Here is a 16,183-nt window from a genome sequence, read left to right as displayed (position 1 = left end):
GTATCCTGTACCAGTACCCACCCCCATGGCTCCTGCATCCAGATCTTGCTGTTCCTTTGTTTGTTCTGTTTTTTTTTCTTTTTTTTTTTTTCTGGATTGCGTGCTCCAGTGGCTTCTAAAAAAGAGTTTTGAGGAAGGGGGCATATTTTCAGTACTTCTTTGAGTTAACAAGTGCTCCTGTTTCATTGTCTCATGTTTCATTGGGAATAAAATATTTAAAAGTGGGTTCCTGTCTTCCTTTCAAGTGCAGCACCTCCTTTTTCCAAGATGCTGTTGTTATTTGCATCCTAGTTTCCTTGTCCAAGAGCTGTGTGGATGTGGTTGTCAGCATCTCTCCTTTCCTTTTCTCATGAATGTCTGCTTCGCAACTCATCCTTAGTGGGCATGAGGCCAGTCTTTGCCATCTGGGTGTCCTGGCCCTTCAAGTCTGAAATGGAACTGGCTGAACTTCCCACCTGCTGTGGTGGAGTCCGGGGCCGTAGCTAAGAAGGCACAACACTGTGATTGTCTGAGAATGTCTGCGATTGTCTGTGATTGAACGCTGTGATTGTCTGAGAGTGTCTCAGTTCAGTGGTCAGTCTATTCCCTACATGTCTAATAAATGAAAAAAGTTTCATACAGTAACTGGAAGTCAACTAGAATATATGCGACTTCACTTATTGTTCAATGTTGGGTTGATTCATGGGTGGATTTTCTAAACCTTTCATCTTTTATGGGTTGATTTTCTAAACCTTTTATCTTTTATGTTATTTTCCATTTATTCATCATTTTAATCTAATTTTTGGAAGGTGTTTCTAACTTTATATTTCAAACCTATTGAATGTCATTATTTCACTTATCTAATTATCTTCTTAGAATCTTTCTTGTTTTCAAATTATTTTTTTATTGAGACCAAAGAAGCTACATAAAATGTTATAAGCCTAAATTTGAACTGAAAGTTTCAATATCAATTTCATTTTGTTTTTGTTTTTAGAGACAGAATCTCACTCTGTCACCCAGGTTCAAACTCCTGGGCTCAAGCCGTACTCTTGCTTCAGCCTCCTAAGCAGCTAGGACTACAGCTGCATGCTGCCATGCCTGGCTAATATGTTTTTTAAAAAATCTGTAGAGACTGTTTTGCCCAGGCTGGTCTTGAACCCCTGGCTTCAAGTGATTCTCCCACCTTGGCCTCCCAAAGTGTTAGGATTACAGGCGTGATGCTTGAATAGTAACAAGAGTTTTTGCAGGATAGTAACAGGCCTTCAGTTCTGTACACAAACAACAGTAATAGCAATTGCCTCAGAGAAGTCCAAAGAGGGTGAGTGGGTTGTTAACTTTTTCTCTATTCATTTTTGGATTGTTTTGTGTTTTATACCAAGCACATATTCATTTTGTAGTTAATTTTAACCTTATAATAATTTCTGTTTACAGATCTTACATGTTGTGTTTAATGGGTTTTGGCAGTTTCACAACCTGCACAGCCACCATCTCAAACAAGCTAGAGGACATTTCATTGCACCAAGAAATCTCCTGGGGTTGCTTTCCGGTCAACCCCACCCTCACCCAGTGACTGTGCTGACTTTTATTACCATACATTAGTTTTATCTGATCTCAAACATCCCGTAGAAAAGTCACACAGCATGTACTATTTTTGAGTCTGGCTTCTGTCACTTAACATAATATTGCTGCATGTATTCCTTCCTTTTTATTAATAAATAATACTCTACTGTATAAAAGTATTAATTTTTTTATTCATTCTCCTATTGGTGGGCATTTGACTTGTGTTCAGGTCTTGACTATGGTGAATAGGCTGCTGTGAACATTCTACAAGTCTTTGTGTGGATGTATATCTTCATTTCTCTTGGGTAAAATACACGGAAGTGGAATGGCTGGGTCAAAGAGTGCATAGTTAATTTTTAATAACATAATTTGAAAAATAAAGCAAAAAGCTACAGCAATTACAAAAGGTGGTGGCCAGCCCAGGAATAAGCAAACACCAACTGCAGAGAATGGAGAATATAAGAATGTGTGTGCTTCCCATCTTCAGCCTCAAGCGGGCCCTCATGGCCACAGCCACCTCAGGAACCCTCCTTAGAACTCTTCAGTAACATTTGTAGGGGCCATTGATTTGGATCAGGCTCCTCTCCTGCATCCAGCAGACCAAGCCAATATGGAGTCACTCATGCTAAATGTCACTAATTTCCTTAAGAGTATACTAAGGCAACAAATAGCTGAGTTTGGTTAGTTAAGGCTTGAGCTTTATGTCATAGTAGGCAGTCAGCCGACCCAGTGAGATAAAACACTGAGCTGTAGCCAACTTAGTTGTTCTTTTTGCTCCATGTTGGTTTTCTGTTCATAAATGCTGTCTGACCATGTGGCAGGCAGGAGTTCTCTGAACTTGTTCTAGTTCTAAGGGCTGCCCAGCTTGCAAGTTTTTTTCCCCTTAAATAAACCTGATAAATTTAAGCTTGCCTGAGGTTTTCCCTTTTCAACAGATCAGTGAATGTGAAGAAACTCAGAGGAGCATAGTGACCCCCAGGAGCAGGGGGTGGCAAAGCAAAGGCACCCACCAGGCCCATTGTGCCCACTGATCCCCTGGAACTGGGGATGGTGGATTGAGCCCTCTCGGATTCTGAGCTCCACTCATTCGGATTCTGAGCTCTCTGAGCTTATTTGAGAAATTTGATCCAGACTGGGTTCAGAAATCTTTAAACTGGACTGGATCCTATAGAGGTTTCAGATGTCTGGCTGGGTCAAGAAGAAACTGAACTGGGTGTGGTAGGTAGGGTTCCTAGGAGATAGGGAATCATGGGTTCACTGGGATCCAAGGAGATTAGAACTCCCCCATCTGGGACTGTAGTCAATTTCTTGTATATGAACTATGGACCCAGAATCAGGGCTTTTCTGGAGAAATGGGTGAACCTTACCAAAAATAATTTAGAGTTACAGCAGCCACAGTGGGGAAGTTTGTTTGCTTGTTTGATGAGACAGAGTTTTACTCCTTTTACCCAGACTGGAGTGCAATGGTGCGATCTCAGCTCACTGCAACCTCTGCCTCCTGGGCTCAAGGGATTATTCTGTCTTAGCCTCCCAAGTAGCTGAGATTACAGGTGCACACCACCCCCCGCCCCCAGCTAATTTTTGTATTTTTTGTAGAGATGGGGTTTCACCCTGTTGCCCAGGCTTGTCTTGAACTCCTGGTCTCAAGTGATCCATCCCCCTCAGCCTCCCAAAGTGCTTGGATTACAAGGATGAGCCACCGTGCCCGGCTGAGAAGTTTTAATTTAGATAAAATTGTTTATTTTCAGGGAAAAATTAGAAATACAAAGAGAAAAAACCCACAAGAACAACGGAATGCATTTTTAATTGGTATGCAGAAACATGTAAAAGATTAAACAAAGAGTGTCTGACTTAAAGGTTTCTTCCCAGGAGACAAATAAAAAGCTTAATCAGCAAACTGAGGACCAGAGGAAGGAGGACTGCCGCTCATTGAATTAACTCTGACTGCTCCTTGCTGTCTTTGCCATTACTTCAATACCCTGAGTCCACTGATTGTTTTGCTCAAGTACCTTTCCATCTTGAGGAAAATGAAAAGGAGAGGTTGGACAACTGTCTTACAAAGTGAGACCCTCTGAACACCTAGGCCTGCCTGCTGTAACCACTTTTACTCCATGCTCTGAAGCTGAACTTAGAGCCTTCATAAGATACTTTCCTGATGCAAGAGAAAATCCTCAAATGTTTACCTAGGAATTTAGAATCCCCATAGGAGCTTATGATCCAGGAACTTCTGACTTTATCAATTTATTCACTTGATTTTGGGACCTGGTAAAGCTCAAAGGTGTATGAAAGCAGCAGAATAGAGAGAACCCGAGGGGATATTAAAGACCTTAAAAAACCTTCTTGCTACAACAAGCTGGAAGAACACTGAAAACCTTTTAAATTCAGTTCCTAAGTCTTCTCCACAAAAAAAGGATCCATCTGTCAGACAGTCTTGCAGGTGAAAAAAGGACAGACCCATTTCATATTGCAGAGCTGGTTCAGAAACACTATTTGTGAAACATTCTGCACTCAAAAGACAGCAAGGAGAATTTCCTGTAGGGACTAAAATGGCATTAACTGCTCTATTTATAAACAAACATTGTCCCGAATTTAGCAGTTGCATTAAGAAGCATGAACTTGGATGGGGAATGACAGACATGGTTGAATTCGTGGCTTTAGCTGAGCATTTTCAAAGGACTCCAGAATAAGGAAAAGCACAAAAAGCTAATAAGCTTATGTCTTTTCAATTGCAACAATTACAGGGGCCAAAGCCAAAGGGACCATCTTCTCCTTGTTTTAAACCACAGCCTAAAGAACCTAGAGTAAGAAACCCTTCACCCCAAGATGTCTGCCTACATTGCAAACAGCCAGGTCCCTGGGAGAGAGGCTGCCTAGTCATCCAAGTCTACCAAGGAGCCTCCTCCTTTCAGCGGGGATGGTCTGCCCACTAGAGGGAGCCCATGAGATCACAATCAGCCTGGCTGCAGGAGGGACCCTCCAGCTAGCTGTTGCCTGTGATGCCTTTTGATAAATAATGAGAAACAGAGGCTAAGACAAGCAGGGAACGTGTACCATGCTGGTGAATATTGGGGCTACTTTACCTTTCACAAACCCCACTTTAATAAGCTGTTAAAGCAAACTAAATATGGCTTGAGAAGGACTCTGTACTTCTCTGTTTGAGTCCTTGTGGATGCAAGGCAACCTAACTTAATAGGCGGACAAGATTCAAAATCTAACTTAGGAGTATGCACCTGTAACAATCGCTGAGTCCTGGCCAATCCCAGCAGCCATACTTCAACCACCCATACACCACTCAGTGTTCAAACTGTGTTCAAATAAGGCAAACGCCGAGCTGTAACCAATCCAGCAGTTCTGTACCTCACTTCTGATTTCTGCAAGTCACTTCCTTTTTTTTTTTGTCTATAAATTTGTTCTGTCCACGAGGCAACCCTGGAGTCTCTCTGAATCTGCTGTGATTCTGAGGGCTGCCCAATTTGTGAAGCGTTCATTGCTCAATTAAACTTTTTAAAATTTAATTTGGCTGAAGTTTTTCTTTTAACATGGTGTCAGAAGCGGGATCCAAAGTACAGCTTCTAGCGACCCCCAGGAGTACTGAGTGAACAAGCAAGGTAACTGCAGGACCTATTTGTGTCCATTGATCTCTCAGAATGGCTGGGGATCATGGGTAAATTCTCTCGGATTTCGGAGCTCCATGGATTTGTGTTTTGAGCTCTCAGTTTCTTTGAGCAAATTTCTGATCCAAGCTGGGTTTGGAAGTCATGACAGAAACTGGACTGGGTCCAGGAATGGATTTGATCTGGGAGTTAACTGGCTTGGATCCAGTTAGAGGACTCTTACATCTGACTGGGTCAGAAAGGAACTGGTCATAAATGGTAATATTGCAGGGGGTGTAAAATTTGGCTTTTAAAAATTTGCAGGGATTTTTGTATTCTACTCTTTTGTTTCATTTTTCTTGTGCGTCTAGGTGGGAAAAAAAATTCATTGGCTAAGTTAATTTAGGAAACCTGATAGTAAAGCCAATGTTTTAGGTAAAAATGGGATCCTTAATTTCTGGAAAACCAAGTTCCTTCTGGCTTATACATTAGGCCCGGGAGGCAGCAAAGTCTTACAGAAACAGCGAAATGTTACTAAAGATAACTTACAGTGGTACATTCCAAATAAACAACAAATACACTAGAGTGCATTAATTTTTTTTTCTTTTGTGTTGCAGCAGTTCCCTGAAACAAACAAACAAACAAAAACTGGATTAGGTCTCCATCTTGTTTTATGTCCTTGGTAGCTTGAACTTGTAACTTCGTGGTGGTACTTTCTCTTGGTCTCTGCCTTCCAGGGGACAGGAATTTTAGGGTTCATGTCACAGCAAACTCTAAAAATTATCTTGAGTAGTTGAAAGGCTTTGCAAGCTCAAAATTAACTACTCTAGACTCCTTCTGGGAAGGGCAATGGAGACTGCCCAGTATTGTAGCTCAGTAGCTAAGGTTTTGTCCTTTCACATTGGTGGCCTGGGTTTGATTCCAAGCTTAGAGAATGAGTACTTTCTAGTTAACACCTGTGTGACTTTTACCACTTCCTGATTTTCTTCCCGTCCATGAACAACCTCTAGCTTCCCTTCTTAAATCTTCCTTTCTCTGAGCTACCTTTAAAAATTCCAGGTTTTGTAAAAACTGCTTACCACCTCTTTGAAAATACCTAGCACACTTGTGGTTAAGTCATATCCTTAGTTGAGCTTTGTTGGTTTCATCTGTAAGGTTACCATTGGTAAAGTTCAGAAGCCAAAAATATTGGCCATTTGGCCTGGCTAAAGTCAGGTAATAAGAAATTTAAAAGGAGTTTTTAGAAAGAGCACTATGGTTAAAATTCAGCTTAATTAAAAGCAGATATTCAAGCTCTAACAGCCTTGGGCTCTTTGGGAAAAATAAGAGGTGCCAGAGACCCCATTTTGGAAAAAAAAAAAAAAACCTGTTTTCTTCATGGAACCCCAGGCATTGGAAATGGATAGATCCCTCTCAAAATCTAAGGCTCTGTTCTTTATACCAGATCAAATGGTATAAAAATGAGACCCTTAATTTTTGAAGGTTGGTTTTGCCTTCCAGCTGTGACTGCTTATTATATTAGGCCCTAGAAACTGCATGCTTTCATGGCCCTGTCCTTCCAAGGACTCCACCCTAAACCCAGTAATCCAATTAAGAGACATAGAAACTACTGGGTCTTCTTTTTTTTATTTTTTTATTATACTTTAAGTTCTAGGGTACATGTGCACGATGTGCAGGTTTGTTACATATGTATACATGTGCCATGTTGGTGTGCTGCACCCATTAACTTGTCATTTACATTAGGTATATCTCCTAATGCTTTCCCTCCCCTCTTCCCCCGCCCCACGACAGGCCCCGGTGTGTGATGTTCCGCTTCCTGTGTCCAAGTGTTCTCATTGTTCGGTTCCCACCTATGAGTGAGAACATGTGGTGTTTGGTTTTTTGTCCTTGCGACAGTTTGCTGAGAATGATGGTTTCCAGCTTCATCCATGTCCCTACAAAGGACATGAACTCATCCTTCTTTATGGCTGCATAGTATTCCATGGTGTATATGTGCCTCATTTTCTTAATTCAGTCTATCATTGATGGACATTTAGGTTGGTTCCAAGTCTTTGCTATTGTGAATAGTGCCACAATAAATATACGTGTGCATGTGCCTTTATAGCAGCATGATTTATAATCCTTTGGGTATATACCCAGTAATGGGATGGCTGGGTCAAATGGTATTTCTAGTTCTAGATCCTTGAGGAATTGCCACACTGTCTTCCACAATGGTTGAACTAGTTTACAGTCCCACCAACAGTGTAAAAGTGTTCCTATTTCTCCACATCCTCTCCAGCACCTGTTGAGAAACTACTGGGTCTTCTTTTGTTCCGCCTGTGTAGTTATATATGTGTTGAGTGTGTAATGTTTATATAAGAGAGCTCTAATTAATTGGCCTAAAGAAAAATATGTGCTTAAATCAAATATTTTGTCAGGAAAGTAAAAACTGTAATGTCTTAGTTTATATAACTTTAGTAATCTTTGGGAAATAAAAACAGCTTTAAAGATTATTGATAAAATAAAGATGTTTGGTCTAATATAGACAGGTCAGATATTAGATTTGCTAAATACTTTAAGGTTATAAACTGCTTTGACTTTTGAAAATTGTTCAACTTACCTACTTTGGAGACATTAGATTCTAGATAAGGCCTGGGGACATGTGGAATTAGCCATGCATCTTGGCTATGCAAAGAAGGTTATACAGAAAAGAGATTTTATATAGGAAAAGATCTCGTATGGTAAATTTTTGTCCTAAAATAAAATAACTAGTTGTTTAAAAAGAGGGATGTTTAGGACAAGTCAGAAAGTCCAAGCATGTTGTAGATGGTGTGTGTATATTGTGAAAGGATTCATGAAAAGAAATTTATGCACCAAAAGTAAAAGTTGCTAAGAGTTACCATTGTAACATATAATTAAAACTACTAAAAAATAGTTTTACATGCAAGGTGTGTGAGGAGAGTGAAATGTGTTTTTGGTAAAAGATTATAAGAAGGGATGGAAATGTAAATTTTTGCCTAGTTTAGAGGGCTAAAGGATTGTTTCAAATTAGATAAGAAGAAGCTAAGGGTCTGAACAAGTTGTGGAAGGTTTCTAAAAATTAATCTGGTAAAAATATTCTGTGTTTGAACATATTGACTAAATTTAAAGGGGTATTATTCAGTTTTTCCATAAATTGAACATTGAAATAAAAGCACAAATGGTTTTCTTAAAGCACTTATCTGCTCTTTTACAAAAATTGTAGAGGGTGATAAAAGGTTTATAAGAATCTCACCTCATGGTTAAACTGATTAAGCATAATACCAAGTGTTTTAAACCTTTAACATATTTGATAGGCTTTCCAAAATCAAATTTCAGCTTCAAAATAGTCTTTTCTGACCTTAACTTTGGGATGCTACAGAGAGCCGCTGAAGCATCCAAAAGAGAGGTAAAAAGGATTATTTGATATGTTATTACATAGGAAGCCTTGTCAAAGAAATAAAGTTTAACCTTCTTCAGATTACATTTAGTGAATGATATTAATGTATATTCTAAAATTGTATGGGATTTCTAAAATTCTAATATGTCTGAGTATATGCTATCAATCATAATTATGGTTATTATGTTAAGTTACTGTAGACCACAGAAATAACCAAATTACTATTTATATTGTGCCTTTGACTATTAGTATTTAAAGTCATTTCCACAGTTAATTGCTTAATGCTGATGCAGTTTTTGAAAACTTCACAAGCACGTAAAATCCTAGAATATGGTGTCTTTTAGGAGACTCATGAAAGGATGAAATGGACCCTAAAAAGCACTCTGGAGTGCAGGTTTCTAATAACTTTAGAATCATTTGAATTGGGTAAGAATTCCTGGAACTTTAATGAAAAGACTGACTAGGTTATAAAATTGCTAACCTAAGTAGAACAAAAATTAATTAAATATCAAGAAAATACTTTGTCAGATTTTCACAGTAAATCAGCCAATACTGAAATTTTTTAGTTATACAATTTGAATGAAATGCATGGTCTACTTCAAATTGCCTATTATGACCCATCAGTTATCAGTGCTATGCACCTAATTTGGAAAAACAACTGGTATTCAAGAGAATATAACTCTGATGTTAATTAAGCATGGACTCATGGAGAACCAGAATGGCTGCCTTGTCCTTCCTGAGCCCAGCTGAAAGAAACATGGGACCCTGAGGACACTGTAAGCTTTGAATGACATGCTGAGACCAGAAACCCAAAATGATGGTAACTGAAAGTGGTGCTATGGCCCTAAGTTTTGGTTACACTCTCACTTAAGTGAGAACCCAGCAAAAAGGGGGATTTTTTTTAAAAAACAAAATTATAGGAGGCCATTGTTTTAGACTGAGCTCATGCACTAGACTCCAACAGACCAAACCAAACAAAAATGGAGTTGCTTATACTAAATGTGACATAATTGAGCTAAGACTTTAAGGAAGGACACAGATCCTAGACTAGAACAGACTAGGTCTGTTTTTCTCTTATAAACAGGATGTTCCAGCATTAAGGAGGTACCCTCCCCTCAATCCTTGTTCCTACCTTTGCAAAACCCACTGTTCTACTATTTCTCAGTGGGTTTTCAGACAAAATAAGTACATTTACAATGGTGATAGTGACATCAATGACTAAAGTTTTGGTCAATCTCTCAAAACTGAGAAAATGACCAAAAGGGGGAATTATTAAAGCAAACTAAATATGGCCTGAGAAGGGCTCCATACTTCTATATTCGAGTCTTGTGGATGAACTGTAACCTAACTTAGTAGGTAGACAAGATTGAAAACCTAACTTAGGAGTATGCATTTGTAACAGTCGCTGAGTCCTGGCCAATCCCAGCAGCCATACTTCAACCACTCACACACTGCTGAGCATTCAAATTGTGTTCAAATAAGGCAAACTCCAACCTGTAGCCAGTTCAGCTGTTCTGTACCTCACCTCCGATTCCTGTATGTCACTTCCCTTTTTTGTCTATAAATTTGTTCTGACCCTGAGGCATCTCTGCAGTCTTTGCAAATCTGCTGTGATTCTGGGGGCTGCCCGATTCACGAATCATTCATCACTCAATTAAACTCCTTTAAATTTAATTCAGCTGAAGTTTTTCTTTTAACAAGCTGACAAATCCCTGAAAGTGGAAAGGTCATTTCTGTGGTGGGGGTTTTGAATCAGACACAATAGTACCCATGTCGGAACCTGTCCAGTTGATGCTGGGGCCATTTTCAGAAAAGTGAATCTTCTTCCTATGTGACACTCTTCTAGTAACTCACTAGGGCAAGACTTATCTGCTAAGCTAAAGAGGCATATGAAGTTTCCTGCAGAGCAGGAGTTAATGTTAGAATTTCCTGACCTCCTGAACGAGATCTGTTGTGCTCTCCACAGGCAGAAACTGACAAGGTCAAAACTCAGGCCTGCAATATCTTTGATCTCTCTAAAATACCCGAATGTTTATAGGCTTCTTCCTCTACTGATATAGGAAGGGTTAAAAGTATGGTACCTATAAAAGTCTAAATCGATCATTCTAAACCTTTATGTAAATTATCCTAATATTTACTGAGGCCTGGGCAATTCAAGGACTCTCATCAATTGCAGAAGATTTAATTAAACAAGGACTTATTCTGTGTATCAGTCCTTGTAATATTCCAATCTTACCAGTTAAAAAAAATCAAGGGACAAGGATGCACAAGGAGGGAGATTTGTTCAAGATTTACGAGCACTTAATAAAATCGTGATACCAAGGTTTCCTGTGGTACCAAACTCTAACACTTGATTGTCCAATGTGCCCATTGATTCAGAATGGCTCACAGTCATAAGCCCCTGTCCAGCTTTCTTTAGCATTCTAGCTGAGAAAGAGAGTCAGTATTTTTTCGCTTTTTACTTAGAAAAATCAAAGTATACCTGGACTGTAATGCCACAGAGGTTTCCTGAAGCTCCTCCTTATTTTTCCCAGGCATTACACCAGGACTTGACAACCTTACAATTTCCTTGAAATTCTCCCCTCATTTGGCGTGTAGATTATCTCTTGCTTTGCTCTCCCACTAAAGTGTGGTCTGAAATGGACTTACTTCACCTCTTACAGCAACTTGCACATAAAGGTCACAAAGTTTTGATGGAAAGCCTTCAGTTTTCAAGGAGAAAGTTTCACTCTAAGGCATGACCTGACTGTGGAAAGGGTTTCCAAAAGAATAAAAACCACTCAAGGTTTTCCCTGGCCTATAGCTAAAAGACAGTGAAGAGGTTTTCTGAGACTTGCAGGATACTGCAGATCCTGGGTTCCAAGCTTTTCCTTAACCATCTCACCATTGTATGAGCTCACTAAGAATGCAGCACCAGAACCTGCACCATGGGAGGGCAGTCAGGAGTAGGCTTCTCACTGGCAGAAACCGGCCTTACCACAGTCCCAACCTTAGGACTTCCAAATTGCACTAAACTTTTCACCTTGTTCATTCATGAACATGGCAATCAGGCATGAGGGAAAACAATAGGCCCATTGCACATTACAGCTGGCAGTCAGCCCCCGCAGCTGAGGCATATCCTCACCACTAAAAGCAGTAGCCACAGCTGCCATATCAGTAGAGTTTTAACCTGAGTTAGTCTTAGGGAATGAACTTTTATTCAAGCCCCACATGTTGTGGAAAATTTATTAAATTCCAGTCAAATTCAGCATTTTTCAGCAAGTAGATTGTCATCTAATGAAATCCTTTTGCCTCCCAATCTCCATCTAAGATGTTGCACTCTGCTACCTCTGGCTGATTACAGTGTGAGTGTGGTATCTCAATCAGTGGTCTAGCATGCTGCTTTATGAAGCACTCCATTAGCTAATCCCAAGGCGACATTTGTTTGTTGATGAGTCTTGTGCTGAAAACTCAGAAGAAAAATGTCAGGTGGGGTATGCTGTTACCACTCAAAATGAATTAATAGGAAAGGAAACTCTTCCCCAATTTAAATCAGCCTAACCTGCAGAGCTTTTTGCTTTTACCTGAGATTGTCACGTAGTTAAGATAAATCAGTAGATATTTTTAGATAGCAGATATACTTTAGAAGTACTTCATAATTTCAGCATGTTATGGAAACAAAGGGGGCTTCTCACTTCCAGTGGGATCCCCATCAAAAATGAACTCCAAGTAAATGAACTCCTTTCTGCCATCCCGTTACCATCACAAACTGCCATTATTAAAATCAAAACACCTACTTATAAAACTGCACCTGAGTATCAAGGGAATGCCCTGGCAGATGTTCATGCTAAGTCAGCCAGTACTAAAATTTTTAGGATGTGTAATTTCAATAAACTCCATAAGATTGATCAAAGTCAGCTCCTCTATGATGACTTACTTAATAAACAGTGCAGTGCACCAATTTGGAAAAACAAAATTGGTATCTGAAAACACGTAAATTCAGCGTGAAGTGTGGACCCATGGAGGCCCTGGATAGCCACTTGGTCCTCTCTGAGTCCTTGAAGCTTCCATTGTTAAGGGCTCTGCACTCCATAGCTCATTACGGTGATCCAAATTACGAAAAATATTGGTGGGGTGATTGTTCTAAAATTGCTAAAAGAGTTGATAGCCAATGTTTGATGTGTCAAACCCATAATCCTGGGAAGACAATGAAAGCTTCAGGTGGTGTATTTATTTCTACCACATGATGAACCATTTGAATATTTACAGATGAACTTCATTCAACTTCCACCCTTGATGGGATATCAGCATGTTACTGTAATAGTTTGCATGTTCTCTGGTCAGATAGAAGCTTTCCCATGTAAGAAAGCTGATGCTAGGATAGTTGCTAATATGTTATTAGAAATGTGTTTCCTTTCTGGGGCGCCCCTGGAGAAGAATCTCCTGCAACAGAGGAATCTATGTTACTGGACAAACTCTAAAGCAGTTAAACAAGGTATTGCAAACACAATGACACTATCATTGTCCCCATCACCCTCAATCTTCTAGAAAAGTTGAAAGAACAAATGGCATTTTAAGAAACTGAAATTGACAACTGAATCAATTGGATTGCCTTGGCCAAAGGCACTACCATTGGCTTTGTGGGGAATCAGATTCACTCCCAGTGGAAAACATAGACTGAAACTTTATGTAGTAGTTATTGGAGGCCTGTGCCCTTAAAAATAGAACTCATGTATCTCCCACTCTCCTCAATTCTGATATAACTAAATACTGTAAGGCTTTCATGTATTATGCCAAAGTATATTCTCACCAGATAAAAGAAACTTTCCATGATCCACCAGCTGAGAACAATCAAGTCCCTCACAGTTTAGAACCTGAAGACAAGGTCTTCTGGAAAAGACATCAAAGAAAGATTGCCCTGGAACCCTGTGGGTAGGCACCACAGCAAGTTCTTCTCACTACCCACACTGCAGCCAAGCTTTGGGGCCTTGAACCTTGGCTGGGTCCACAACTCACAACTCAAACGGCCTCTCAAGTTTCCTGGAACTGCACACCTGTTGTAGACTTTAAGGTAAAGCTGGCCATGGGGAAATTTTCCTGGAAGCAGATGACATGTTAGATATGAACAGTTTTCCCAATACGTGGGAACTAAACTCTTCTCTTAATGAGACGCTTTCCGTGTTGAGCTTTCCTCGTTTATGCCTACTTTTTTACTTGGAAGGATACTTCTGTAGTTAGAAATTCACCATAAATACAAAATGTTGGATTTTTTTTCTGCTAATCCAGAACTTTACATGATCTAAGGGATCCATTAGTTCACTTAGTGATTAACTTTAGAAACATCCCTAATGCAACTGCCTATTTAAATTGTATTCGTGGTCCCTTTTATAGAGCTGTACTTCTGGCCCACAAAACTCCTGCTTTGATTTGGCCCAGTCATGGAATGCGAGATGGCTTATCAGCTGAGCAAGGAGGAGTCGGTGCTGTTGCTTTTTGTTGCATATGAATAAATACGTCAGGTACTGTAGAGACTCAGTCACAAAAAAACAACAAACAGGCTATTTGGTTAAAATGGGTGCACTCTTCATTTGGTGTATTGTTTGATCTATTCGACTGTAGTTGATTTGTTTCATGGGGACCCTGGGTAAGGCGCATACTTTAAACTCTTGGTATCATGCTCCCAATAGTCATAATAGTAGTCTTCCTGGTGCATTGTATTCTTTCAAAAATTTTTAAATGTTTGCATGCAGCTATCTCTTAAACCTTAAATGGTATCTTTTTATTGGAATGACAAAATTCCTCAAAAGTATGATCATGAGGACTATGAATAAATGACACGTTGAGGCTGAATATCTAAAATGACGGTAAGTGGGAGGAGCGCTGATGCCCTAAGTTTTATTCACATTCTTACTTAGGTGAGATCCTGACCAAAAGGAAGGGGTTGTTAAATTAAATTTGCAGGAGGCTACTGATTTGGAGAAAGCTCCTTTACTGGGCCCAACAGACCAAGCCAATATGGAGTAATTCATGCTAAATGTAACTAACTTAGGAGCACAGTGGTCTCTCGGTATCTGCAAGGCATTGGTTCCAGAACCACCTGCGGATACCAAAACCCGTGCATACTGAAGTCCCACAATTGCCTCTGTGAAACCCATGAATATGAAAAGTTGGCCCTTTGCATACACAGGTTTCACATTCCACAAATGCTGTATTTTTGATTTGTATTTGGTTGTAGATGCAGGAACTGCCAATATGGAGGGCCGACTGTATTTATTTTAAAAATCCTGCAAACATGGACCCGCACAGGTCCAACCTCCGTTGTCCAAGGATCAAATGTATACTCATGTCACAAATATCTGACTTTCAGTTAGTAACAGGCAGCCGGCTGCTTCAAGTGAGATACAATGCTGAGCCGCAACCAATTAAGTTGTTCTTTTTGCCTCACTTCCACTTTCTGTCCATAAATGCAGCCTGACCGTGTAGCAGCCAGGAGCTCTTTGAACCTGTTCTGGTTCTGAGGGCTGCCCAATTCACAAATCTTTTTTTTTTTTTCTCAAATAAACTCTGACAAGTTTAAACTTGCTTAAGGTTTTTTCTTTTTGACAGAGCCGTTGTCACCCGAACCTCTCGTTCAGACTCCTCACCTCCACCTTCTGTTCTGGGTCTGCTCTTTTAGTCTCCGGTTCAACTGCTCCAGCACGACCCTCATTGGTCTTAAAGGGCCCTGGATAGTTTCCCTCAATTCACCAGCATTTTCCTCGTCCAGGTCAGAATCTGCAGTCCAAGACTGCCCTTTGATTTTCACTGAAACCATCTGGGTCAGTCTTGGGTAAACTCAGAGATGGGTTTCCTTTTCCTCCGTGCCTGCTTCTTGAGTAGTCTGATGCTTCTGGGGTCTCAAACGCGCAGTTTGGCCCCACTGTAAACTGAGGTGTGCCTTCAATATGGCCCAGGGTCCTTCCACCGCTCTCCCATTCCCCAATCCCACAAGGACTGCTCGAGGTTCCCTCTCCTGCATCCCACCTCAGGAGATGACCTTACCCCACTCTTTAGAGAGAGAAGGAAAGCCACGAGCGGGGATCTTGTACCAACATGAACCATGGGTAAAGAAACCCCACCGTCCATCTAGCTACCCACTCATCCATCCTCCCACCCTCCCTTCCTTCCTTCTGGTTATGATGCTGTTCAAGCCACCTCGGAATCTGCTTTTGGACATCTTCCCTTCCCCCCGTTTTTAGGAAACACAGACACTACTGATTCTCCCCTTTCTTTCTTGTACATTCAACTTTTCCTTCTCAGCTGAGTCTTTCTCAATAGCTTTTTACACTCTTAAGTCTCTCTCATTACAGCCTTTCCCCGTTCCCACCATGACCTTCTCTTGTTACCTTCCCCTTCCCAGCCAAACACTTCGCAGTGTGTGCTCCAGGAATGGCAGCAGCCTCTCCTCGATCCCCGCTCCCCCTGAACAGCCCTGGGTGCCCGTTCCTGGATGGTTCCAACTTCAGAGCTCCACAGTGACTTTGCCCTCCCAGCGTCCGTGCAGCTTCAGGTGGTGGCGGCTGGTGCTACTGCTGATCTCCAGCTGCCTCACCACTTCTTTTTGCCCTGCAGCATTTCCAGCACTTTTGCAGCTACTTCACATGGAGCTCCCTCCACTGAGCAACATGAGGTGGGC

The sequence above is a fragment of the Pan paniscus genome, chromosome 2 (genome assembly GCF_029289425.2).
Source record: "Pan paniscus chromosome 2, NHGRI_mPanPan1-v2.0_pri, whole genome shotgun sequence".
Lineage (NCBI taxonomy): Eukaryota > Metazoa > Chordata > Mammalia > Primates > Hominidae > Pan > Pan paniscus.
The sequence above is the reverse complement of the archived record's forward strand: the minus strand, read 5'-3'. Positions refer to the sequence as shown.